Raw genomic sequence first — 27,752 nt, forward strand, 5'->3', positions numbered from 1 at the left:
CACTTAAGAGAGTTCAGAATCTCAGAGGAAGCTTAGGAAAGAATTGGGGTTTGTTTTTTGCGAAAAAGTTTCAATCCTCTGAGTTAATTGATGCTTACATATTTTGTGGGGTAACAGGGTAAACCTTTAGTGTCACTTTACCTGTGGGGGCTTCAACTCCACTGCTTATTACCAAAATAAACGCAGTATCCTGAAGGTTAAGCTGAAGCAGGACCTTGTGCGGTATGAGTCGGAAAGAGTCATGGCTTTACCTGACTATATGAAGGAAGCCTAGAGGCAGCCTAAGTCCTTCAATGAAGTCAAGGAGAATCTTCTAGAAATAAAGTTCTATATATTGCCCCTACACCTAGCCAACCAACCGTCCCATTAGGACGCGCCTGAACACTATTGGATCACATTCCTACATGCCTACATTTTACAATATATTCGGGCCGTAAACCGACCGTAATACATTCTCCCATTGTAAAATGGGAGGTGCAGTTCATCCCTGCACTCCGTGGGTACAGGATTCAACAGGGGGGCACCATAGGTGCCCAATTGCAAACCCACTAGAAAACCCTCCTTAGCACAAACATTAACTTGAAACATGACATCATCCAGAATATCTTAACCTATTTTGAGCACCTACACCATCGAGCAAAGGAGAGCAAAGAACGGGATCAATAGTCAGCAGACAATTGAATAACTCAGAAGAATCAGAAAGCATTTCCAACTGTTAGGAGTACAAGATTCCAATTAGAAGTTGGTTGCATAGTTTCTCCAGGCCCAAATCGGGATTCTATTATGGTACCTTAAAGTCTTCCATGTCCTGTGGAATCAAAATTAAAAACAGAGTCTAGGTCTTTTCGAGCTATTAGCATCCCCTTTCATCCACCAGCTTTATGGTACAGTACCAGCCACAAATTGTAAGGGATCTGGAATATAGAATCCTGGCTAGCCAAGAAAAGAAGAATATGTATCAATGAAAGAACTCCCTACCTACCAAAAAAGCTAAATCCTTTCCTTCTGATGAGGTACTTCCTACAAATCCTGGAAACCCTATTTGCTGCCATTGCTGACTCAGAAGTATCTTACAACATAGGGAAAACACAGAGTGCCTACTGTCAGTCATGTGAAGGAGATCACAGTAGATCGAAAGCTCAATCCTTTTAGTAAATTTCAACTAGCCACATCTGTTTTCTCTGATTGCTCCTGAGTCTAGGATTCATTGGCATTGTCATTGAATATGATGCAGGACCCATATTTCCTCTTTAGTCCTAGTAATGCTGTTTTTTTTGTTTGAGTGACATGGTGACAAAGAGAGTGTTTCAGTTTCAACAACTTTTATTCGGTTATAAAATTCGATAACCATAAAAAGTACAGTTTAAAAAGTTACAAATGCAGAAAATACGAAATCAAACGAGGATTTTAGGTCATTGTTGAGGGAAAAAAAGGAACATCATTAAAACAAAATAAAAACATTCTTTATAGTTGTGGTTTTGTCAATTTAGCTAAGAATGTTACGGCGTATAGTTATGGCTGATTTGAGAAAGGTCGCTATACGTTTGGCTTCGTGTGGCGTTTTTAAGGATTGTAAATAGGAGAGTGCTGGGTAGGACTGCCTTAGTCCACTGGAACGAAGAATTGGGAGGATCCATGTCTTTCTTGCGGATTCATAGTATTTGCAGAAGAGAACGACGTGAATCGTACTTTGTATCGAGATTCCGTCACAAGGACACCTCATCATATTAGGAGACCAATTTTGCGTCTCCGGGAAGGACACCAGCCGAAAAAATACATCAAAGCGCAGTCTTGTGAGAAGGTACTTTTCATAGTTGGTTAGAAAGTATGTCAAATAGGGCTGTATGGTTTTTCCCTCCTGTTGAGCACATATTTTTTCGTTTTGCGATTTGGTGATCTCTGCCTGGTTGCGGAGGTCTCTCAAATGGCCCAAGCACATTTGCTTTAGTTTTTTCCTGGAGATATCTTCGACTGAAGGTGGCTCGTCAAAGTACTGCTCGCACTCCATGTCTTTAAAAAAGTTACATACGTAATTTAGCCACGGGATTTTCCGCCAATTTGTCAGGCCTATACAGTCAGTAATGAGGGAGCGGGTTAAGTGGCATTCAGGATTGCACCATATCCGATGCCACAGTAAAATTGGCTGGCACCGAATAGTGTCAACAATGTAATCCATGCCAAGCTCCCGATGTGAGGCAAATATCGGGGAGCTTCGTGGGAGGGCTAAAATATACTTTATGAAGGCATTTTCAGTGACCTGGAGCTGATCAATGCGTCCGTAGCCCCAGATTCCAGCTCCATACGTGGCCACACTGTGGCATTTTGCGTAATAAATAGTTAAAAGTTCAGAAGGTGCGGGTTTCCCCATTTTCCTCGAAAAGGAGGTTAGTGCAGAAGATGCTCGACGAAAGTGTAAGTTTCTGGCTTCAATTGCCTTTTGCCATTTCAATTCATCGTCCACTAGGATGCCCAGGTATGGGTATATCGAGGTTTTTTCGAGTTTGTTGTTATTAACCATTATGGGCTTGGTCGTTTTTGTCCTTGGGCCAATTGACATTGTAAATGTCTTTTTTATGTTGATTTTGAGATCAAGTGAGTCCATAAATGAGATATATTTATCAAGTTGTGACTGAAGTTGATTTAGAGTACGCGCTAAAATTACTGAATCGTCGGCGTATAGGAGAGTAGGTATCGGCCGACGATTTATCTGCGGGAGGTCCTGGCACCCTTTCAGCATTGCCTGCTCAAGCCCGTTAGTGTATAGGTTGAACAGGAATGGGGCCAGTACACACCCCTGTCTTACTCCCTTCCTAATTTGGAAGGGTCGCGACAGTTCTCCACTGGTGCCAAAACGAACTCGACCCTCTGCCGCTGAATAAAGTTCTCTTAGGAAAGTGAGTATGGCCGGGTCTACGCCAAGATCTGATAATAATTGCCAAAGCTTCGCGTGCTGGACACAGTCAAATGCCGCGCTTAGGTCGACATAAACAAGGAAAATATTTCCTCCTTTGGCGCAGGCATATTTTCCAGCCAAGAGAACAAGGTTGAGGGCCTGCTCCACGGTTCCAAGCCCCTTCTGAAAGCCATATTGCAGGTCGGTTATGATGTTGTTCTCCCGGGCCCAAGATTGCAATCGGTCCAGGAGTAATCGACCTGCAATTTTGCCCATGGAGTCCAGAAGGGAAATTGGTCGGTAGCATGCGGGGTCATTGCGGTCGCCTTTTTTAAATATTGGTAATAGAATTGAGGTAGACCAAGATTTGAAGAGGCCAATAGAGGCTGCTGCTGACATGGCCCGTAAGATTATTTTCGACCAAAAGTCCACGTCGTAAAGGAACACGTCCATTGGGACCCCATCGGGTCCTGGGGCCTTTCCAGTTTTTGAGGCCTTGATTGCTTTTGTAATTTCGTTGAGGGAAAAACGAATATTGATCGGGTAAATATCGTTTTGCTCCGCATGGAGATCATTGGTTGGTGTACTTGGTGATGTATCGTGAGGGTTTCCAAAAATTTTTGTAAAATGAAGAACCCATTCGGCCTCTGTTATTGCCACGTCTAGATGGTCATGATCAGTACTGTTGGCCATGAATGGGGATCTCACGACTTCCCAGAATGTGGTACTGTCTTTCCTTTGGGCGCTGTCATGTAGGCGCAACCAAAGTTCTCGTTTGATCTGGTTTTTCCGATCTTTCCGAGCAGAGTTATAATTTTTCCTCAGTTGAGAGATTTCATCCACGTCTCTCGTGGGCTTATGCAAGGCTTCTTTTAGGGCGGTGAGTGCCTTTCGACAGGTGGAATCAAACCACCTCGTGGTCGGGAGCTTAGTCTTGTTTTTCAAGTTAACAAATAATTCGTCCCTTATTGTTTCTTGGATATTTTGGAAGCAGCTGACGATCGTTTCTGGCGGCTCTTCTGGTGACATACATTTGGCTATCCAGTGATGGGTTTTTTCGCAGATCCTCTGTGTCATCACTGCAGGGTCGATTTTTGCCCATTTGATCGTGTACCCATTCAGTTTCTTCATGGACACTAGATGTTGTGCAAGGGAGCTAGGTTTTGCGAGATGTGTTCCATTTCGCATCATAGTGATTGTCACGCTGAGCGGGTAGTGATCACTTATTGGATTAGTCCCAATTTCGTAGTTTGTTAATTGACCTTTTAGTGAGTTTGATGCTATTATGTAATCAATAGTTGTAGCACATCCTCGCCCATGAAAGGTGGGCATATAGTCATAATGCGGATCAATTAGTTCGTTTACGAAGTCCAAATCTAGAGAGAAGAGGATTTCGTTAAGTTTGTTTCCGCATAACGAGTGTGCAAAGTGAGGAATGGGATTGCCGAGTTCATTCTGGAGACCACAGTTACCATTTTTGTGATTCAGACACATGGGAGAGTTAAAGTCACCGCCCCAGATATAATAAGTGGGAGAGGTTTTATTATCCCGTTGTATGGAGATTAAGAATGCAACTATCTCCACTAAACTAGACCAGCATTCCAGAGAAGGCAGATTGTTGTAGTAGTTTATGAGTATGAACTTGCTACCCGCAAGTGCTGCTGTCTGCGTGTCCTGCATAATTTGGATAATTTGGAAGGTGGATGACTCCTTTAGCAGTTTCACTCTGAGTGGGAGGGTGTTGGCGATATGGATTGCAAGACCTCCTTTTGGTCTGCCCATGTTACCGGATATTGCCTGGGTGAAGATGGTTTTGTAACCTACGAGATGCAATGGAGTTGTGCACCAGGTTTCTTGCAGACATAGTATATGATGTTGCTTTGCTGTGTCAAGCCATGAGGATGATGTTATTTTTGAGGTCATACCTGCGATATTCCAGTAAACTATTGATACACCCAGTTTCGCAGTTGCCGTTTGAGTGGTTGGTATAGTTGGCAAGGTATTTGCATGCATAGGTTCTAATGGTTCTTGCGAAATTGCCTGGTGGAGTTCAGCTGGGGCCCTAGAGGCTAATGGTGGCTTATGGCACGAACCAGAAGTGGTTTCGCCTTTTGGTGGAGAGTTTGCTTGGGCGGCTTTTATCAGAGCATTCCTGCTAGTGGCTAGTGCTATCTGTGGTGGATTGTTATCATGTTCATAAAAGGGTTCTGAGGATATTGAGTATTGTACTGATTTTGCTACTTGAGTTTTGAAGTGGGGTTCGGTATAGCTGGGTCCCTCCCTGAGTGGTCAATCGACCATCTCCAAACAATTAAAGCGATTTTGGGTCGGGAAGCCCTGCCAGCCTTCATAGGCTTGGTAGGGTCTTTCTTGCCAGTACTGCCTCGGCCACTCTCTCGGCCCGCTTCTACCACCATGTTCATGGGTGTACTCCTGGTGATCCCATGGCTCTTGGTTCCATGGTTCCCTGGGAGTTTGGTGCCAGGACCATGGCGGGGCGTTACGGTGCTGTCTCGCTGGGGGGTAGAAAAACGAGAGGTGACGGGCGTCAATCCCTCCCTTTTTTTCAAGAGATGGCCAAGAGCAGATATAATCCACTGCGGAGGGATCTCTGCATGTTACTATGATGCAGTCTCCGCGAATTGTTTTCGTGGTTTTTCCTACCCAGGTTACCCTACGGGCTGTAGAAATTCCTCCCGAAATGTGAGACTCTAAAGGCCTGTTAATACTTAGCCACTGCATGACCTTGTTCTTTAATGACCATGCAGTTTCGGGAGTGTCATCAGTTAACTCAGGTACACCTGTGAGAACTATAGTATAAGGGGTAGCTCCTGGGGGCAAATGAGCTGGGCGCTTTTTTGGTGGTGGTTTGTTCATCTTGTTCCCTGGGGATGGCTGAGGGACTACTAGTTTTTGTGGCAGGGGAGCTTGCTCTATACCAGATTGGACCTTGTTTGTATTATTGTTATTGGCCGTTATTCCTGGGGTATCTAAGGTAGCTGAGTCTGTGTTTTTCGGTTGATGGTTTGATACAACCGGGGTGTTACTTCGTTGTGGTTTGGGCGTTGGGGGTGGAGGGTTTTGATTTGTAGGGTTTTGGTGATGGCTTTTGTGGGGAATATTGGTTGGATTTGAACAGTTGGCTGTTTTACGTGATTGCGCTTGGGTTTGCATTTTGGGTTGCTGCGGTGGATTTCGCTTGCCCTTTACTTCTATGCGCGTATTGGTGTCAAGGAGTGTTGCAGTGATGATATTCAACTGAGCTTCTACATTTCTAATACTGAGTTGGATGGGTTTTAAGTGCTGGAAAAGGAGATCTTTTATTGTCGTCACAACTTGCGCCGTGACTTTACACGTTTTACAGGAGTTTTCAGGTACCTCAGGTGAGGTTTTCATAAGTGGTAGAGTTGTTACGGGGGGAGGGAGTACGTTTAGTTGGGTTGTGGAATGTACATGGGTTGAAACATGATCTGGGCAGGAGGCAGTAGTAGCAGTAATGCTAGATGGAATTATGTTACTTTGTTTAGGGGTAGCTCCTTCCCTTTCTTCTCTGGGGTAAAAGTTCGTATTTTCACTTATTTCCCCCTGGGTTTGGCAAATCGCCAGATCTGGAGTTGCTTCCAAGTCGTCTGTGTATTCCGAGGGGTCTGTCTCGGATTGTGTTACGGACAGATCCACTATTGATGGCACGGTATTTATATCTGGGGCTGGCAGAGTCACAGGAAGGGAACAATTTTGTGAATTGAGGTATATTGGAGAAGTGGCGTTTGCAATGGCGCCTAAGGAGGAACGTTTAGCATTTGCGATTGTGAGGTCTAATGACACTCTTTTCTCCATCAGGGCGATACTCTTGTTTATTACCTCATGGGTCCGTGATATAAAAAGATCAATGGGACCCGTGATTAGAGCGACCTCTTGTGCGTGCTTAGATTTAGTCTTTGTAGTGCTCCTGGTTTTCGGTGGCATACTGCTGCTATTTGGTACTACTATAGCAAAGATTTGAAAAGGGGGGGTAGCCCGGTCCGGTCTCTACCGGTCACTAACGGGCAACAACGGGCCCGCCCTTGGCCCGGGCTTCGGCCCGCGCGCGTCCCGCGTGGCGCGTAGAGGGGCTTGCTTAAGTTGCTGAGCTTTGAAAGGGGGCGGGCACTGGGAGGGGGCGCGGCTCACTCGGGAAGAGGAAACAGCTGATGGATTTTAGCGCTGTTCCTCGCAGTCCCGGGGCCGCGCCTCTCACCTCCTCTGCGGCCTCGCGTTGGCTTCCTCCTCCCTCTTGGCAATGGTAAGTGGCGTTTTTCTGTTGCTACTCCTGTAGCGCTGGTCTGGAAGCAGTTAGGGCGTTGAAACACAAAAACCTCAATGCGAGCGGCACCCGCGAAGCGGGGGCCGCGAGAGGTTATAGGCTGATGGGGGCGGGCACTGGGAGGGGGCGCGGCTCACTCGGGAAGAGGAAACAGCTGATGGATTTTAGCGCTGTTCCTCGCAGTCCCGGGGCCGCGCCTCTCACCTCCTCTGCGGCCTCGCGTTGGCTTCCTCCTCCCTCTTGGCAATGGTAAGTGGCGTTTTTCTGTTGCTACTCCTGTAGCGCTGGTCTGGAAGCAGTTAGGGCGTTGAAACACAAAAACCTCAATGCGAGCGGCTCCCGCGAAGCGGGGGCCGCGAGAGGTTATAGGCTGATGGGGGCGGGCACTGGGAGGGGGCGCGGCTCACTCGGGAAGAGGAAACAGCTGATGGATTTTAGCGCTGTTCCTCGCAGTCCCGGGGCCGCGCCTCTCACCTCCTCTGCGGCCTCGCGTTGGCTTCCTCCTCCCTCTTGGCAATGGTAAGTGGCGTTTTTCTGTTGCTACTCCTGTAGCGCTGGTCTGGAAGCAGTTAGGGCGTTGAAACACAAAAACCTCAATGCAAGCGGCACCCGCGAAGCGGGGGCCGCGAGAGGTTATAGGCTGATGGGGGCGGGCACTGGGAGGGGGCGCGGCTCACTCGGGAAGAGGAAACAGCTGATGGATTTTAGCGCTGTTCCTCGCAGTCCCGGGGCCGCGCCTCTCACCTCCTCTGCGGCCTCGCGTTGGCTTCCTTCTCCCTCTTGGCAATGGTAAGTGGCGTTTTTCTGTTGCTACTCCTGTAGCGCTGGTCTGGAAGCAGTTAGGGCGTTGAAACACAAAAACCTCAATGCGAGCGGCTCCCGCGAAGCGGGGGCCGCGAGAGGTTATAGGCTGATGGGGGCGGGCACTGGGAGGGGGCGCGGCTCACTCGGGAAGAGGAAACAGCTGATGGATTTTAGCGCTGTTCCTCGCAGTCCCGGGGCCGCGCCTCTCACCTCCTCTGCGGCCTCGCGTTGGCTTCCTCCTCCCTCTTGGCAATGGTAAGTGGCGTTTTTCTGTTGCTACTCCTGTAGCGCTGGTCTGGAAGCAGTTAGGGCGTTGAAACACAAAAACCTCAATGCGAGCGGCACAAAGAGAGTGGGTTTTTCCTCAGAATTTCTCTCCACAATTTTCACCTTACATTACACCTCTGGAACTCACTAAACCAAGACATAGGAAACCAACGTAACCCGACTGTATTCAAAAGGAAACTGAAAATGAGTTTCTCCAAAGACTTTCACATTTGACCTTGTGACTATTCTTAATTCTCTGCATAAACCTGAACTAAAAAAATAAACTAGTTCAGTCCCTGCCCATCATACGACAGGCCTCATGGTACATATCACTGCTATGAAGTTCCTGTCACAAAACATAACTTTACAAAACAGTTAAACAAACAAATACTTTTATGTACACATTTCTCTCCCAACATTTCTCAAAGAATGTCTACAACTTATTCAGAATCTGACTGCCAGGCTTCTCTTAGGTCTCCCTTTCAATTTTCTATCTTAACTCCTCTCAGGCTTCTCCAGTGGCACAGAGTGGAAATAATGTGTGTTTCTAAGGCCTTGTGCATCTATTACAGAGCACTTGAGCATCTTGACTGTTAGACGGGGACCTGGAGGGTCGGCCGAGGACACGGGGAGAGGCCTCCGGTGAGGGCCGTCTCCAGCGATCGTACAGACAAGTAACTTCCCCCCCACAGATGGACACCACACAAGGATAAGGTTAACGCTCTTTATAGGCAGTTCTTGAAGCAAGGTAGTACGGTACAATTAGATCAGGATACGAGGACCCTCTCAATTCTAGTCTCTGGAAGGCAAAGGGGGTAGCGGGACAGTCTTGTTACCAATCTGGTATTTGAGATGAGATGATGGTAGCTCACAATCCTCGAGCTCGGCGTTCGGGAAGGTCGGGCCGCGGCAGCGCCAGCAGGTCCCGAGGTGGTCGTAGGTAGCAGCGGGCCGCGGCAGCGCCAGCAGGTCCTGAGGTGGTCGTAGGTAGCAACGGGCCGCGGCAGCGCCAGCAGGTCCCGACGAGGATGAAGGTTGCAGAAGGCTGCGGCAGCGCCATCAGGCAGGACGACAGTTCACAAGGCAGGGCTGCGGCAGCGCCAACAGTCCGTCAAGGATGAGTTCTTCACGGTGTCTCTCGACTCCAGGATACAACTGCCTTCCTGCTCTGGAGCTGCCTCAGTTATAGGTCTGGCGCCCTTTGATGTCCGGACCCTCGCACTTGGAGGTCGGGAGGTCCGGGATGAGGGAGTCCAGACACCCAGCAGGGGGGTGGAGCCAGCGTCCGGGGGGGCTGGGGGCGATCGGCACCTGGTGGGGGAGAGCCATCGACACTTCTTTCTCCCATTGACCTGCCAAGTGGTCCGTTCACCTCCTGGGTGGATGGTGGTGCCGGGATGTCGGGGCCTGGCCAGGCCCAGGGTTGGGGTCGAGCTGAGGCCACGCGGCCTCGTGGTGCCGTGTCCAAGATGGCGGCTGGGCCGGGCAATGGTGCTGACGGTGGCCCGGGCCAGTGATACAGGGATATCCGGGAGCAGCCGTCCCGTAGGGGACGGGTTGCGGGTTGCTTCTGTGGGTAGCACCTGGAGAGCCGGTGTCCGGGCCCTGTCATGCGGGGAGGGTGCGAGCCCTTCATGGGGCCTGTCCAACATTGACCTGAGTTACATTCACTCTACAATCATATGGTACATTTTTGGCTGCAAGTTTCCCTCGGCTGAAGCATCTATGGCAACTCGCATCACGCAGGCCTGTTTGGGTGGTGTTGAGTAATCCAAAATGATTGAACGCAAAGTTCTGGGCTCAGTCTTTTGACACAAACCCACAACTTCTATTAGCAATTCAAAATAAAGCTAATCAACCAACCTATTAGCAATTAGAAAATCTCTATGTAAATTGAACCTGAGCTGAATTTGGAGAATCGGGTCACTGCAGTGACACAATCTTGCATTTAACATCTTAAAGTGATTCTCAGATTTTTCCATTCAATTTCATTTTTCCAGCAAGTTTGTACAATCTTGTTTGAATTGTGACAATTTAGTTTATCTTGTTTTAAAAAAAAGAGAATAGGAATACAGGTGTGCTCAGAAATATGTGTCCTTCTCTCATTTGTTTGACCAAAGCCTAGTCAGACGGCGCTGTCTCCAGGAATGAGGTGGAAGAGCAGTGATCTAAAGAGTTCAGGCAGTTTTGAAGGATTTGGGAGGTGCAATTCAATGGAGGAACATGTACAAAATCCCAGATGCGCTGGGTGAGATTTTGCATACTCATTCTGTGAAAAATTCCAAAAGACATAAGACTGGACTAATGGTGCAGGCTCTATGAGGGTATATATGATTCATCAGATAGACTCCTTAGGAATAGCCACCTTACTTAGTCAGTATTGAAGGAAAGGGATGCAATTAAAAAGGGAGCACGCAAAATTCAATAAACTGAGCCTAACGTTGTAGTAAAGCTCTTAACTCACAGAGTGACTGTGATGATTTGAGATACAATCTTCTAGAGTTAGAAGAGAAATACCATGGCAGGTATTGTCTGAAGATCCCTGAACAGAAAAGTTTGGGAAAACTATGTCCTTTTTAGATACATCAAAAGGGGTTGCCTTACATCAAAGTGACCCTCTCCCACTCCACCCTCTAGTCCTGGATGGAAAGGAAATTCTCAAACTAGAAAAAAGAAGAGGTTGTGAAACAAGTGAACAAAAAGGAAGTCATTGAAACATACAGGGAAGATGCTCATAGATTCCTTGACTATATAGAAACACGTGCAACAAAATGCAGACATTGTGAGGCTAATGTTTAAAATAACAATCCAGCAGACCTGCCTCACCCCCTGCTTAAGTGCACCCCCTTCGCACCCCAGAGCACAGACAGATAGGGGCAGAGGTCTTTCTATGCCAGAAAAAATATTTACTCTACTTCCAAAGGGGGAACTACTTCGGTGAATGCATTTCCCTACTAAATGACTCCAATATGCATGGAGCTAGATAGCACCCTCCCCCACCTCAGTAAAAAGCCATAACCACAATAAGCAAAGCCATGAATCCCACAGGGAAGTATTACATGAATACATCTGGTACTCTTCCTGTACAGGATCATGTCACATAGGTGGACCAAGTGGCGCATTGACATACATGCAGGTTTCCTTCCCTGTTGCAAGGGTAGAAGGCATATTTTTACTGTAGCAGATGCCATCAATTACCTCTTTCAGGAATCTGCAGAACTCCATTCAGATATCCCTCATAGGATGAAGAGGGTATGGGGTCCAGATATATTAAAAAACACACAGGCCCTGAGCTGCCCTGTAGAATTATAGAAACAAACGTATGCCCATCTTATCATGTTTACTAAATTAAAAGAAGGAGGTCAAGCATCTTCATGATGAACATGTTGATGTTGAAGATGTGGTGGCAGATAGCCATTGAGACAAATGGGACCACCTCCTAAGAATGATGATACATGTGCCTTTGTCTCAGTAGATGAACTACGCCAGTCAGGAGAAAAAATGTGGTGGGTCACAAAGGAGTATTGTCCAAGGTCATGCTTTCTGCTCCCCTGGACACCTTGGTGTCATGGAACACTGGGAACCCCTCCCCATATCAAAGGAAGGAAGGGACAGTGTTAATTCTACAGTACTAAAGGAGCTAGAGGAAGGCAAAGACATTTTCGTCCAGCTTCTGCTGGAGGTGTTTACTGTTATTTTGTTAAAGATAATAAAACCTAAAGGAGAGAGAAAGTAGGCTCTGGATACACTTAGGGGTGTTGTGGAACACGCAGAGTTTTACTCTGCGGAGTTCTGCTGAATTGCATAAAAACTCAGTGAGATTCTGTAGAGTTCCACTCACCCTCAAGTGGTATACAGTCATAATATCGAATAAAAAACTATCGACTGGCCAAAATATCGAGTTAAAAATATAGAATGGACACAATATCGAAAGGACAGATTATAGACTACAAAAATATCGAATAGAATAGCAAAATATCGAATAGAATAGCATTAATATCGAATCCAAAATATAGAATGGACAAAATATTGAATGGACAGAATATAGACAACAAAAATATCGATTTTGAGGTAAGTTAATATGAATTTTTTTTAAATTAATTAATTTAATTGTATTTAATTTTTGCGTAATATAATTCTGTAGCGGGTTGTGGGTTTATTAGGGAATAGGGTGGGGAGTAATTTAAATATAATTAATTAAATATGTTAATTTATATATTGGTATTTACATTGAATTAATTGGCAAATAATTATTAATTGGTAATTAAGTAAAATCTAATTGGTAATTAATTTTAATTAATTGATTAATTTATAATTCTGTTAATTAAATTAATATATTTTCTGCAGCGGGTTGTGGGTTTATAGGGGAATAGGGTGGGAAGTATTTTAAATATAATAATTAATTAATTAAATATGTTAATGTATTTATTGGTATTTATGTTGAATTAATTGGTAATAATTATTACTTGGTAATGAATTAAAATATAACTGGTAATTAATTTTAATTATTGATTAATTGATAATTATGATAATTTTATTAATTTCTTGTCAGTAGTGGGTTGTGCGTTTATAGGGGAATAGTGTGGGAAGTAATTGAATTATAAATAATTAAAATTTTAAATGTATTTATTGCTTATTTTTGTTGTAATATTTGAGTTTTTTATTAATTGTTAAATAATTTAGTGTTAATTGGTAAATAATTTGTATTAGTAGGTAATTTTTTTTAAAATTAAATTTAATTTGTATTTTAAATTGATTAATTATTTTATTATATAAAATTGTTAATTATTTTATATTATTTGTAATTGGTATTAATATTTAATTTAATTTAATTCATATATGAAGTATTTACTTTCCCTACTGTTGCACTCACTGGAATGGGAATAGTAATTTTTACCCCTACGCTATCCAACGCTTTCCCTACTGTTGCACTCTCTGGAGTGGGAATAGTTATTTTTTCCCTCCCGCTATCCAACGCTTTCCCTACTGTTGCACTCTCTGGAGTGGGAATAGTAATTTTTACTCTCCCGCTATCCCATGCTTTACCTACTGTTGCACTCTCTGGAGTGGGAATAGTAATTTGTACCCTCCCGCTATCCAACGCTTTCCCTACTGTTGCACTCACTGGATTGGGAATAGTAATTTCTACCCCTACGCTATCCAACGCTTTCGCTACTGTTGCACTCTCTGGAGTGGAAATAGTAATTTTTACTCTCCCGCTATCCAATGCTTTCCCTACTGTTGCACTCATTGGAGTGGGAATAGTAGTTTTTACCCTCCCGCTATCCAACGCTTTCCCTACTGTTGCACTCACTGGATTGGGAATAGTAATTTTTACCCCTTCGCTATCCAACGCTTTCCCTACTGTTGCACTCTATGGAGTGGGAATAGTAATTTTTACTCTCCCGCTATCCAATGCTTTCCCTACTGTTGCACTCTCTGGAGTGGGAATAGTAATTTTTACTCTCCCGCTATCCAATGCTTTCCCTACTGTTGCACTCTCTGGAGTGGGAATAGTAATTTTTACCCTCCCGGTATCCAACGCTTTCGCTACTGTTGCACTCTCTGGAGTGGAAATAGTAATTTTTACTCTCCCGCTATCCAATGCTTTCCCTACTGTTGCACTCACTGGAGTGGGAATAGTAATTTTTACCTCTACGCTATCCAACGCTTTCCCTACTTTTGCACTCTCTGGAGTGGGAATAGTAATTTTTACCCCTACGCTATCCAATGTATACTCTACTGTTGCACTCACTGAAGTGGTATTAGTAAATTTAACCCTCTCGCTATCCTACTTCGAAAATATTGTATATGTTTTGTTAATAATATGGATACATATATATATATATGAGTTCCAAAGTCCGCTCTCGAAACGCTGACTGCGGCCCCTCGGGAGGTGGCACAAATGCCGGCCGAGCAAGCCGGTAAATCAATTACAAAGTTCCAGGCTTAAGCAGTGCTCTCAGTCCGCAAAACAACACGACGCCGCTGTAATCTCCAAGGGTGTTTATTTAAACTAACTAAACCTGGAACTTTATATATATATGTATATATATATATATATATATATATATATATATATATATATATTACCTACTGGCGGTCGCCAGTAGGTATATATAGTTAGGATTTTTTCTCTATGGGATTTTTGAAAATTCTATGTCTAATAACTTTGGCGTTTGTGGACGGAATTGGCTGAAATTTTCAGGAAAATGGAACATTTTGTTTCTGAGCAGCCCCTGACAATTTGGGGGGGTTTCATCAAGGGGGGGCCGAGAAAAAAGGGGGGTCCCAAAACGCGTTTTTCCCATGTTAATTTCCATGGGGCGGTTGGCCTCACTTTTAGCTCAAACGGCTGAATGGATTTGCACGAAACTTGGCAAAATTGTAGGGACTGTTAGCCCGATGTGCCTTTGCTAGGTCTCAATATATGTGCTCCAGTGGATTTTGAGTAATTTAGGTTCAAAAAAAGATATATATCTGGGCGGAGCCTAACCACACATCTGATCTGATTGGCTGTCAGCACTTCATCCAAGAAGTGTTGGCAGCCATCTTGGGACCAATATACATGATAGCACCTCATTAAAAAGCATTGTAGTTAATAGAGGGTTTTAGGACTTTAGTTACATTATAAATCATTTGTTGATGGTACCATACTCGTTTTAGGAATTGTGGTGGGTTCTAAGGTGATTTTACCATGTGAAAAAACCTTCTGCTGTGATATCATGAATATTGTTTGAAAGAAAACTAATATCTCATGATTTTCCCACAGTGGTTTGGAAGGGGATCTATAAGCTAAACTGAAAGCATATTTTCTGTAAATTCACATTATCTTTCTCAGTCATGTGAAAATGAAGTCTGACATTCTCAGTAAAACATGTACATCCAACAAGGACAGAGACTGTCAGTTGATTCCTTTGTGTTCTACTGAAGCCTCCTAGAGTGTTCTAAAGAACAACTAGAGCGCTAACAGTCCTACTTATTTCAAAGGTATGGCACACCTGAAGCCATCTTGATTGGAATAAAGTGGTAACTCTTAAAACATTTAATTTAAAAAGAAACAACATGAGGGGGTATATTTTGCCATAGAAAGTATGATTAGTGCTGCAGAATGAAAAATTAGGGCACATTTTGAGTGACTTCTCAAATCCTTTTCTATTTCATTAAAACATTCTGACATGCAGTCTCCCAAAATGGCCACCAGAGACAAAAGAGCCCAAATGTAGCCCAAATATCACCCAGATGTAGCCCAAGTATAGCCCAATGACAGAATGTCCCAGAGTGTTCTAAAGAACAACTAGAGCGCTAACAGTCCTACTTATTACAAAGGTATGGCACACCTGAAGCCATCTTGATTGGAATAAAGTGGTAACTCTTAAAACATTTAATTTAAAAAGAAACAACATGAGGGGGTATATTTTGCCATAGAAAGTATGATTAGTGCTGCAGAATGAACAATTAGGGCACATTTTGAGTGACTTCTCAAATCCTTTTCTATTTCATTAAAACATTCTGACATGCAGTCTCCCAAAATGGCCACCAGAGACAAAAGAGCCCAAATGTAGCCCAAATATCACCCAGATGTAGCCCAAGTATAGCCCAATGACAGAATGTCCCAGAGTGTTCTAAAGAACAACTAGAGCGCTAACAGTCCTACTTATTACAAAGGTAGCACACCTGAAGCCATCTTGATTGGAATAAAGTGGTAACTCTTAAAACATTTAATTTATAAAGGAACAAAATGAGGGGGTATATTTTGCCATATGAATTATGATTAGTGCTGCAGAATGAAAAATTAGGGCCCATTTTGAGTGACTTCTCAAACCCTCTTCAATTTCATTAAAAAATTCTGACATACAGTCTCCCAAGATGGCCACCAGAGACAAAAGAGCCTAAATGTAGCCCAAATATCACCCAGATGTACCCCAAGTATAGCCCAATGACAGAATGTCCCAGTGTGTTCTAAAGAGAAACTAGAGCGCTAACAGTCTTACTTATGACAAAAGTATGGCACACCAGAAGCCATCTTGATTGGAATGAAGTGGTAAGTCTGAAAACACTCAATTTAAAAAGGAACAACATGAGGGGGTTAATTTTGCCACAGAAAGTATGATTAGTGCTTCAGAAAGAAAAATTAGGGATCATTTTGAGTGACTTCTCAAATCCTCTTCTATTTCATTAAAAAAATTCTGACATGCAGACTGAAACATGCACTTTGAATACCAGCAGCAGACGTCCCTGGTGAGCAGTAGCTTTACTACAGTGATCTAATGTGCAACTAGAGTGCTAACATCCAGAATTTATGGCAAATGTGTGACACATCTGAATGCCTTCTTGATGGAACCAAAGTAAACAAGCATTGAAAATGCAATAGATCTCGCCCTCGTTTAAGTTAAAGCCATTCTGTTTGTAATGAGGTGGCTTTTTAGCTTTGCTTTTATTAGTGTTTTTTCAACTTTCATGTAAATAACATGCATCTGTATGCATATAAGTATATGTATGCATGCATTTATGTTTGTATTTATATAGATATACTGTTGATATATGTTTATATATGTATGTATATATATATATACACTGAAAAAACCATAGGCTATAGACCATATATAGTTAGGAATTAGCATTTACAAAACCTTGAAAATTCACTGAAAAAACCATAGGTTATAGACCATATATAGTTAGGAATTAGCATTTACAAAACCTTGAAAATTCACTGAAAAAACCATAGGTTATAGACCATATATAGTTAGGAATTCGCATTTACAAAACCTTATTTTACTCACACAAAACCATTGAAATTCCATATATAGTTAGTTGCACTAACTATATATCGCGCACCCGCAATCCACTGCTGATGATGTCACATATTACATCATTCATGACATGGTCAGTGACATCACTGATGACATCACTGATGACATCTCAAATGACATCACTGATGACATCACTGATGACAACATCCAGTGACTGTATGTTTCTGTAAAGTTAAAATATGTCTTACATATTGAAGAATGAGTGGATGTATAAGTGTCTGGATGAAGGATTTAGTAGGTGCATGACTGACTGTATGAGTGAGTAATTAAATGTGTCTCACTGAGTGCATGGGTTAGTGACTAAACTGTCTTAATTTGTGCATCATTATGTCTGTTGTTCTGTAAACTGTTGCATGTGTTGATAAGTAGCTATATGAGTAACTATATGGGTTATTGATTGGTTGCCCAAGTGTTTGTATGGGAGACTGAGTGTGTGTGTGGGTGGCTGGGTGGTGTATGACTCTGTGCATAGATGTGTGAGCAGTTGATTCACTAGATGTATGGTTTCAAAAGTGCATGTGGAAACAGCTGTATGGGCGGTTGACTGTGTGCATGAGTGTATTGGTGAGTGAATGGATATCTCAGTGCTACATGTCAAAGTAAGTACATATGTAAAACACAGTACATGTGAGAGTTGACATATATAAATAACTGTGCATAAGAGCCAGTGAATGTGTGAGTGGCTGTATGGATCATTGTGAACTTGTATCAGGGATTGTATAAGAGAGTAAATATGTGTTAGTATATGTTTGAATAAGTAAAGTTTGTATAACTGTATAGTTGAGGAAATGGAGGTGTGATTGATTCTTTGCATGACTGACTAGGTGTGTGAGTAACTCCATGGATGAGTGACAGTCTGTGAGTGTCTGTTTACACTGATTGTATCTAAGGTTATATTAGAGTCTGAAGAGGTTCATCGTATTATCACATGAATGATATCATCAGTGATGTGATCAGTAATGTCAAATGAGATGTCATCAGTGATGTCATCAGTGATGTCATTTGAGATGTCATCAGTGATGTCATTTGAGATGTCATCAGTGATGTCATCAGTGATGTCACTGACCATGTCATGAATGATGTAATATGTGACATCATCAGCAGTGGATTGCGGGTGCGCGATATATAGTTAGTGCAACTAACTATATATGGAATTTCAATGGTTTTGTGTGAGTAAAATAAGGTTTTGTAAATGCGAATTCCTAACTATATATAGTCTATAACCTATGGTTTTTTCAGTGAATTTTCAAGGTTTTGTAAATGCTAATTCCTAACTATATATGGTCTACAACCTATGGTTTTTTCAGTGAATATATATATATATATATATATATATATATATATATATATATATATATATATATATATATATATATATATATATATATATATATATATATATCAAGTACCACTTGCCCTCTGCATTGGGAAGGCACACTGCAGTGCTCGGCCATCCAGCTATAATGTGCTTCCTGCTTTCTCCTCTCTGGTAGTTAATAAGTTTTGCCGACGCGTTTCTGGGCACCACGCCCCTTCTTCATGGGCTCGGAAAAAAGCACACCTGATTCCTGCATGCGTTAGCTTTATTCAGCAGTATATTTTCCAAAGCATTGTGGGATTTTGAGTTCTGCATTCAGGTTTGTTTCTTTGCAGTCTTCGAGTGTGCCTGTAAATTCCAAATTAAAAGTTCATTATTGACTCTGAGTGAGTTCCAGAGGAATACAGGCAGGAATATATGCATTGATGAGCAGTGCGCTGTATTTTGTTCGGAAAAGTTCTGAACTGACAGCCTCTTGCAGCCCGTGGGTGGCGTGTCCTCAGGCTGCAGATGGTGCTCTTCCCCACGGCCGGGCCGCCGCGTAGACATCAAGTACCACTTGCCCTCTGCATTGGGAAGGCACACTGCAGTGCTCGGCCATCCAGCTATAATGTGCTTCCTGCTTTCTCCTCTCTGGTAGTTAATAAGTTTTGCCGACGCGTTTCTGGGCACCACGCCCCTTCTTCATGGGCTCGGAAAAAAGCACACCTGATTCCTGCATGCGTTAGCTTTATTCAGCAGTATATTTTCCAAAGCATTGTGGGATTTTGAGTTCTGCATTCAGGTTTGTTTCTTTGCAGTCTTCGAGTGTGCCTGTAAATTCCAAATTAAAAGTTCATTATTGACTCTGAGTGAGTTCCAGAGGAATACAGGCAGGAATATATGCATTGATGAGCAGTGCACTGTGTTTTGTTCGGAAAAGTTCTGAACTGACAGCCTCTTGCAGCCCGTGGGTGGCGTGTCCTCAGGCTGCAGATGGTGCTCTTCCCCACGGCCGGGCCGCCGCGTAGACATCAAGTACCACTTGCCCTCTGCATTGGGAAGGCACACTGCAGTGCTCGGCCATCCAGCTATAATGTGCTTCCTGCTTTCTCCTCTCTGGTAGTTAATAAGTTTTGCTGACGCGTTTCTGGGCACCACGCCCCTTCTTCATGGGCTCGGAAAAAAGCACACCTGATTCCTGCATGCGTTAGCTTTATTCAGCAGTATATTTTCCAAAGCATTGTGGGATTTTGAGTTCTGCATTCAGGTTTGTTTCTTTGCAGTCTTCGAGTGTGCCTGTAAATTCCAAATTAAAAGTTCATTATTGACTCCAGAGTCAATAATGAGTTCCAGAGGAATACAGGCAGGAATATATGCATTTTTCCGAGCCCATGAAGAAGGGGCGTGGTGCCCAGAAACGCGTCGGCAAAACTTATTAACTACCAGAGAGGAGAAAGCAGGAAGCACATTATAGCTGGATGGCCGAGCACTGCAGTGTGCCTTCCCAATGCAGAGGGCAAGTGGTACTTGATATATATATATATATATATATATATATATATATATATATATATATATATATATATATATATATATATATATATATATATATATATATATATATATATATATATATATATATATACATTTTTAAAAAAAAGTTTTTTAAGTTACATTAATTATTTATTATGTTTAGGTTTATTTAAGTATTTTAAGTATGTTTTAATTAATTATATTTATTATTATATTAATTTTAAATTACTTTTAAGACGTTTAAAAAATTCGATATTTTGACTGTCTATATTTTTTACTACGATATTTTGGAGTCGATATTTTTGTACTTACATGTTTGAAGATAGGAATTCGATATTCTGGCATTCTATATTTTGGCAGGTCGATATTTTGCTCCTTGATATTCTGTCAGTGAACCCCCTCAAGTATACCTTTTATTTTTTGGCAGTATTCTCTTTGAAACGTTACTTCTCTTTGCAGGCACGATTGACACACTTTCCATGGAGAAATAAGGGTCCCTGTAAAGCGGATGCGTAAATGAGCAACTTTATAGCAAGCAGAGGTCTGGCAGGGATAAGTCAACCTGCGCCTGCAGTGGGAGCCACCCGTTGAGGTTCTGTGATTCTGAACCCGTTCAATAAAAGTCGTCGTATCTAGACGATTTGGTATCAGCGGACCGCAAATGACGAGTGCGGTATGTATGAGTGTTTTCGTCATAATCGATCTATGGAAACACTACATAATCAGGGATTTAGTTTGAACCTTTGGGTTCCATTTTGTGTACGGCAGCCATTTTGTGTGGTTGCCCTAACATAGGCCGATGACTACGGCCGAACAAGTCTTTGGGACACGTACACCTTTAGCTGACTTTTGTGTGACCTGAACGAGCTGACTCCCTTGCCCGAGGCTGACCTCGTTGAGCCAGTTCCTTGTTAGGCAGCTCTTCAGATAGAGATCAAAGAGCAGGACATTGCTGAGTTTATGGTACATGCACACACCCTTCTATCTTGATTCTCATCTGCTTCTGTTCCTTCCTTTATGACTTAATTATTGATATGGGTTGAGGTCTTTTATGAAGGGTCCGTCCGGCCTGATCGAGCAGGAATGTTGGATTTTGCCTAGTCATTTCTGGTGGGCTGGACAACGGAAAGTGGGATTGTCGTCATACTATATGTTTAAAATGTCATCCTCCGATTGGTCAGTTTGTATGTAATTGATGATAGCCAGGAATGTGAATTTTTGCATAAAAGACGATGCTCCACTCTATGAATTTGTGCAGTCTCTAGCGAACCACCCGTGTTGTGCTTCGTAGACCTCTGTTCCTGGTTGCAGCCAATAAATTTGGACTTTGACGTCACAGAGAAGTGTCCCGTGTCTCTGTTTGCCAAGGCAGGGGAACTCGAAGACATCAGGCGTTTTCCCTGGCGCGGCTGGGTTCTAAAACCCGGTTCTTCAGTTGGCGCTCAACGTAGGGCGACTTCAGCGGTACCGGTCCAAGCCTGAAGATCGTGAGGAGCTTCGTGTGAAAATTCTGGAGGAAGGCCTGCCACTTCATCGACCCCTGTATGTCATCGGGGTAGGAAAGTCTATGCTGCGAGGTTCCCCGCTTTCCGACAGCTACGAAGGACTGCTGCCCTGACTGTCGCCCTGTCTTGGAGCCATTAGATGATTTGTAGAGCAAGACAATAGACGGGTCTTCTGACGACGCCATCGACATTTCAGTTAAGTATGAGTGGAACGTCTCCCAGTCCTTAGTTTTGTTTTGGTATCCCATCGGGATTCTTTGATTTGGTACCTGCAGGCCCCAAAGCCGAGGGACTCATGTATTCGCGAGACTATCGTTTTTGATATTCCCTTGAAGGTTGAAGCTAGACTAGTGAGCGAAGATGCCTATTCTTAGCAGACTTGGAAAGATATTTTGTTGTGGTTGTACTAGGGATTCCCGATTGGAGGACTCGTGTCCGGTTCCTCCGATTGGAACTCCGACTTATGAGCTCTATATAAAACATGGAGTGGGCCCCATCGCGTATAATGAAGTATGGATCAAATATACCAGGAAAGACGGTGTCCTACAGTGGCTCCATTATGGTAGTTTTGAAACTGAGATTTTAGACAATCTCGAAGTTAAAATGTTCAAGAAGAAAGCCCGGCCGGCGATGTTTGACTCTTTCCACTTATGGCGAAAGGAAGCCAAACAGAAACAAATTAAGTTAGCGAAGCGAAATAAACGAGAACGAAGTATGCCAATGTTGCAAGCTGCTATACAGTTTAGGGATAATGAAGAATAACAAGAAAGCGAACAGTTGCTTAGGCAACGTAAACTGGTGATAGACAAGTGCTATCCAGCTTTGCTGCTTCAACAACAAGAAGAGAAGAAAGATCTTGTGAAAGATTCTTTAATGTCGCATCTATTGAGTTCGCCACCCCCTTATATGCAGACTGCTACAGCACCTCCACAAGCTGTAGTTGCGCAACCTCCGGTTGCTTTGCCACCTGTGGTTCCTCAACAGCCAGCTCCTTTTTGGTTGGCTTCTGTTCCTTTGGCGCAGCCTTCTCAAGGGCTGCCGACTTTGCTACCTCCTTCGTCTGCTACTCCTACGCCTGTATTGTCTACTCCTTCTGATACTGCTCCTATGCATGTTTCTGCTCATCCTGTTTTTCCTCCTTTTGTCAACTTCTCCTTCTGTTCGACAGAGAATGACCGATACTGTTGCTGGTCTCTTTTTTCTCCTCTTTTTGGTTCATTGGGTATGTCTCCTGTTACAGAGCGTAAGCAATTGCAAAGCCAATTGCCTGGTCCCGATGAGCGGACAGTGTTGGATCACTTAGCGCGTAAATGGGTTACGTATCCTTTGCACTATAGTCTCGAGTGTGTTATGGATGTTTTCCGTCAATGGGAAGCACCGAAACAGAGATATGTTTTCGATATGATGTGTTCTTTCCTTCGTGAAGAATGGGAAGATGGTGATTTAAGACAAGCTCCGCCTGAGTTGTTCCGTATACGTTCTGAGTTTGCGAAGGGAACTCTAGTGAGTATTGAGGTTGAGAAAGCAGTTGCGACGTTGTTGTCGTTTAGGAGTGAATCTCCTTCTCAGCGATTGTTTGAGCCTAGTTCTTCAGTTGGGAGAAAGGCGCGACAAAATCCGATGCGAGAGGTTCCCCCGGTTTGGAGACTGGGTGATGCACAAGCTATTCCACCTGTCCAGCCACATTTTCAGCGTGTTTGGGTACATGTTCCATGGAAACGTGCTGAAGTTTTAGCCCTTAAGCAGACTTTGCCTGATCCACGTAAAAATCCTGCAGGGTACTATAAGGAAATATCACAGACTGCGGATTCATGCATTATGAATTTGGCTGATATAGACATGTTGTTCGGGAATGTTGTTCCACAGCCTTTATGGGGATTGATTCGTCATACGGATCATGCAAAGGAATTAGGTGATACATGGAATAATCTTAGGGCCGCAGACGCTAGACAAGTTGGTGGTGCTAAACCAGAGGATGTGATTGCTGACCTCCCTGGTAGGATTATTAATTATATTAAGACTTTGATGCCTGCTATGCGTGTTAATTGGGACAAGTTGTCTGCGTGTAAGCAGAAGAAAGACGAAACTGTGTCCGACTTTTTCACTAGGTTCGAAGAGACGGTTATCGACCACAGTGGTCAGGATATGAGTATGGAAGGTGGTCAACGGTTGTTCGTTGACAAGTTTGTGCATAATTTGCTTCCAGAATTGTGTAATAAGTTGAAGGATTCTGAGAGTTCTTGGGCTGTTTCGTCGTCAGCGCAGATTTTGGCTACTGCCCAGTACTACGAAAATAGAGATAAGGATGAGAAAGATAGAGCTGACAAGAAGACTAAAGAGCTGAAGACTAAGGTTCTTTTTCAGCAAGCTTATCCGCCTTGTAATAATCAGCGCGATTATCAGCAACCTCAGCAATATCAGAGAAACTCTCAAAGGTTCAAGTCTTCTCAATAGCGTATTCCCATAGGCCCTAATCAGTGTGCGTATTGCAAAGAAGAGAGTCATTTCAAGAGTAGTTGTCCGGTTCTGTTACAGCGCACGAATGGTGCTTCTGGTGTGAGAGGTCGAGGTGTTCAGCAAGCTCCTAGAGGTAGAGGACGTTGTGTGTTTTCTCAGAATGCGCGTCCTTTGCCTCCACAGAATTCTATGAATAGCTTTGATCAGCAGAATGGTGCGTCTGGTAGGACGGCTCAGTATTATGCGGATGATTACTATGTCGAAGGTGAGAATATGGATGGTAACGATTGTTAGGACAGCCATAGACAAAGAGAGGGAGTTGTTTCAGTTCCAGTAGATCAGAGTGGACCTAATGTTGAAGTGATTGCATCAGGTGTGTCAGAGCCTTTTCTGTTGGATACTGGTGCTGCGAAGAGTTCTATTATGCACTCTAAACTCCCTGGCGCACCTTTGTCTGGCTTAACGAATGTTTCATAGGTTTTTCCGGCGTTCCGGTTACGAATCCGATTTCTAGTCCATTGTCTATTTCTGTTGGACCTTGTGAACTCGAAGCACCCCTCATTCTGACGACAGGTTGTGGTGAGAACTTGTTGGGATTAGATTTGTTGAAAAGATTGTATGCGACGCTATATTGTTCTCCTTCAGGAGTACAGCTTACATTGGGTCAGAGAGTGATCTCCCCGATGTACTTGTCTAAAGATCGACTTCCAGCTGAAGTATCTTCTCTCCCTGATTCTCTTTGGGCTACTGGTCCTAACGATGTGGGTCTCCTAGAGATTCCACCATATGTTGTGACGTTGAAAGCGAATGCTAGATTGCCTCGTATTCCCCAATATCAAATTTCCAGTGATGGTGAAAGAGCACTTCTGGCGATCATCTATGATTTGATTGAGAAAGGTGTGATTGAGGAAACGAGAGGTAATGTGGGCAATAGTCCGGTTTTGCCTGTTCTGAAAAGAACTGAATCTTCACAGCCTCCTGTACATAGGTTTGTGATCGATCTCCGCGAGGTGAATAAGATTGTAGTTCCGCAATTTCCTGTTGTGCCTGATATCACCGCTTTACTGACTTTGATCCCGGCTACAGCCACGTGGTTTTCGGTGATTGACTTGAAGAATGCTTTCTTCAGCATCCTGATTGCCGTGGAGAGTAGGGATATTTTTGGCTTCTCTTTAGGAGGACGAAGTTTCCGGTTTAAGCGCGCTCCTCAAGGCTACTGTGAGAGTCCATCGATCTATAGTCAGGCTTTGAAAACACAACTTGATTTGCTTGTTTTACCTGATGGTGCTGCTCTTATTCAGTATGTCGACGATCTGTTAGTTGCTGCCGACAATGAAGAGATTTGTAGAGAGGTTACTTTGTCGTTGTTACGTCATCTGTCTGATTTCCATCATAAGGTGTCTCTTTCGAAGTTGCAATATTATCGACAAGAAGTTACCTACTTAGGTCACCTCTTATCGAAGGAGGGAAGGAAACTGACCCCAGAAAGAATTCAAGCTATTGCCAAAATTAATGTGCCTATGACACAAAGAGAAGTACGTGCTTTTCTAGGTATTACATCATATTGTAGACAGTGGATCCCTAATTTTTCGTTGCTTGCGAAGCCTTTGATAGCTCTTACTGTTAAGGATACTCCAAATCCTATTCCTTGGACTGACAAATGTCAGAAGAGCTTTTCAGAATTGCACGATGCGTTGTGTTTGGCTCCTGTGTTGGGTACTCCCGACTACAGTAAGCCGTTTACACTGTATGTCCACGAGAGAGAGGGATGTGCATTGTCAGTTGTTTGAGAGCTACAGCAGCAGCGGTTGTTTCGATTTGACAGTCTGCTGGTTTAGTGATGGACAATACACTGATTGTGATGGTTCCACATGCAGTGGATACCTTGTTCAATCGTACCAAGACACAGCACTTAACTAGTGCTCGGTTGTCCGGTTACGAATTGACACTGTTAGCGAGTCATGTGCATATAAAGAGATGCAACACGTTGAATCCAGCCACGTTGTTGCCGATTTCAGTTGAGACAGATGTTGTTGAACAGGATGATTGCTTCCTTAGGACAGAGGAAGAAACGAAAGGGAGAATCGACCTTAGGGATACTCCTCTTCCAGAGTGTGATGGTACCTTATGGGTTGATGGCTCATGCTTTAAGCTTCCGAATGGTGATACGACTGCGGCATATGCTGTTACGACTTTGCATACGATTGTTGAAGCTGCACGTATCCCACATAATTCAGCGAAAGCAGCAGAGTTGATTGCATTGACAAGAGCGTGTATGTTGTCGAAAGGAAAACGAGTGACTGTGTATACCGATAGCCAGTACGCGTTTGGTGTGGCACATAGTTTTGGACGTTTGTGGAAAGAGAGTGAGTTCCTGACTTCGCATGGAACTAATATTCAGCATGGTCAGTTGGTGAATGAACTTCTTGAATCTCTTACTTTGCCGTTGCAAGTTGCGATTGTGAAATGCAGTGCGCATAAGAAAGTTACTGATGATGTTGGTCGTGGTAATGCGTTTGCAGATGAAGTCGCAAAAGAAACTACGAGAGATGTGATGAGTCGAATGTATGTTGCGGGTCCGGCGAAATGGGTTCCGGATAGAAGTATCTGTGAAGATACGATTGAGAGTGTGAAATCCATCCAAGCTGAGGTTACAGAGAAAGAGTTTAATGAATGGAGAGAAAGCAAGGGTAAATTGAATTCGAATGGTTGTTGGATTGAGTTGTCAGAGCATCAGAGATGGTTGTTACCCGATGCGTATGTACTTCCCGTGGTTACGATGGCTCATGGAATGGCTCATATCAGCGTGAAAGGGATTTGCAAGTTGTTAGCTCCAGTATGGCAGAATGCTGGTATTCCTAAGTGTGCAGAGCATCTGGTTAAGAATTGTATGGTGTGTTTGATGTATAATCCTGGTAAGGGAACTCCAACTCCAGCTGATCATTTTGCTCCTTCAACGTATCCATTCGAGGCTTTACAGCTAGATTTCATCCACATGGAGAGGTGCAACAACCTGAAATATTTATTAGTGGTTGTTTGCTCTTTTTCGAGATGGGTGGAAGCCTAACCTTTGAAAGATAACACTGCCTTGTCCACAGCGAAAGCCCTTATTAACTAATTTTTCCCTAGGTTTGGTTTGCCAAGAATGATCTGGAGTGACAATGGGAGTGAATTTGTGGGTCAAGTGATGAAGAGAGTGTGAAGAGAGTGTGTGATGGGTTAGGAATTAGGCAGAAGTTCCATGCTGCAAATCACCCCCAATCAGCTGGATTAGTTGAGTGCTACGATGGCACCCTTAAGCTAAAACTAGCCAAGATTCAGACGAGCTCTGGTTTACAATGGCCAGATGCCTTGCCATTAGCCCTTCTGTCCACTAGAATGACTGTGCATTCACGAATGGGACTTAGTCCATATGAGGTTGTGTTTGGTCGCCCGGCAAATATTTGGGGAGTGCCGCGGCCGACAAAGTTTAGTGAGATAGAACACCCTGTATTGCTTGACTACTTGTACGAATTGACGGCTAAATTGTGTGTTTTGCATCAACAGGTTCATAATACACTGCCACAAGCTTCTGAAGATCCAGGACACGCTATCGAACCTGGTTCATGGGTGTTGGTGAAGAATTTCCAGCGGACCAAGAACGAGCAGCCCCGCTGGAACGGCCCCTACTTAGTCCTTTTGTCCACACGTTCCGCAGTACGAGTGCACGGTAAAAAGAACTGGATCCACGGCGTACATTGTAAGAGAGCCCCTTTGCCTCTGCCGTACGACCGGTGGGTCCAGAAAGGACTTCCTGATTCTGAGACTTAAACTGTGCCTCGTTTTCTGCCTTTCAGCGATGCCCGTTTGATTGGAACGAACACTGAGCAAGAAAGTG

The sequence above is a fragment of the Lissotriton vulgaris genome, chromosome 4_1 (genome assembly GCF_964263255.1).
Source record: "Lissotriton vulgaris chromosome 4_1, aLisVul1.2, whole genome shotgun sequence".
In the NCBI taxonomy this organism is placed as follows: domain Eukaryota; kingdom Metazoa; phylum Chordata; class Amphibia; order Caudata; family Salamandridae; genus Lissotriton; species Lissotriton vulgaris.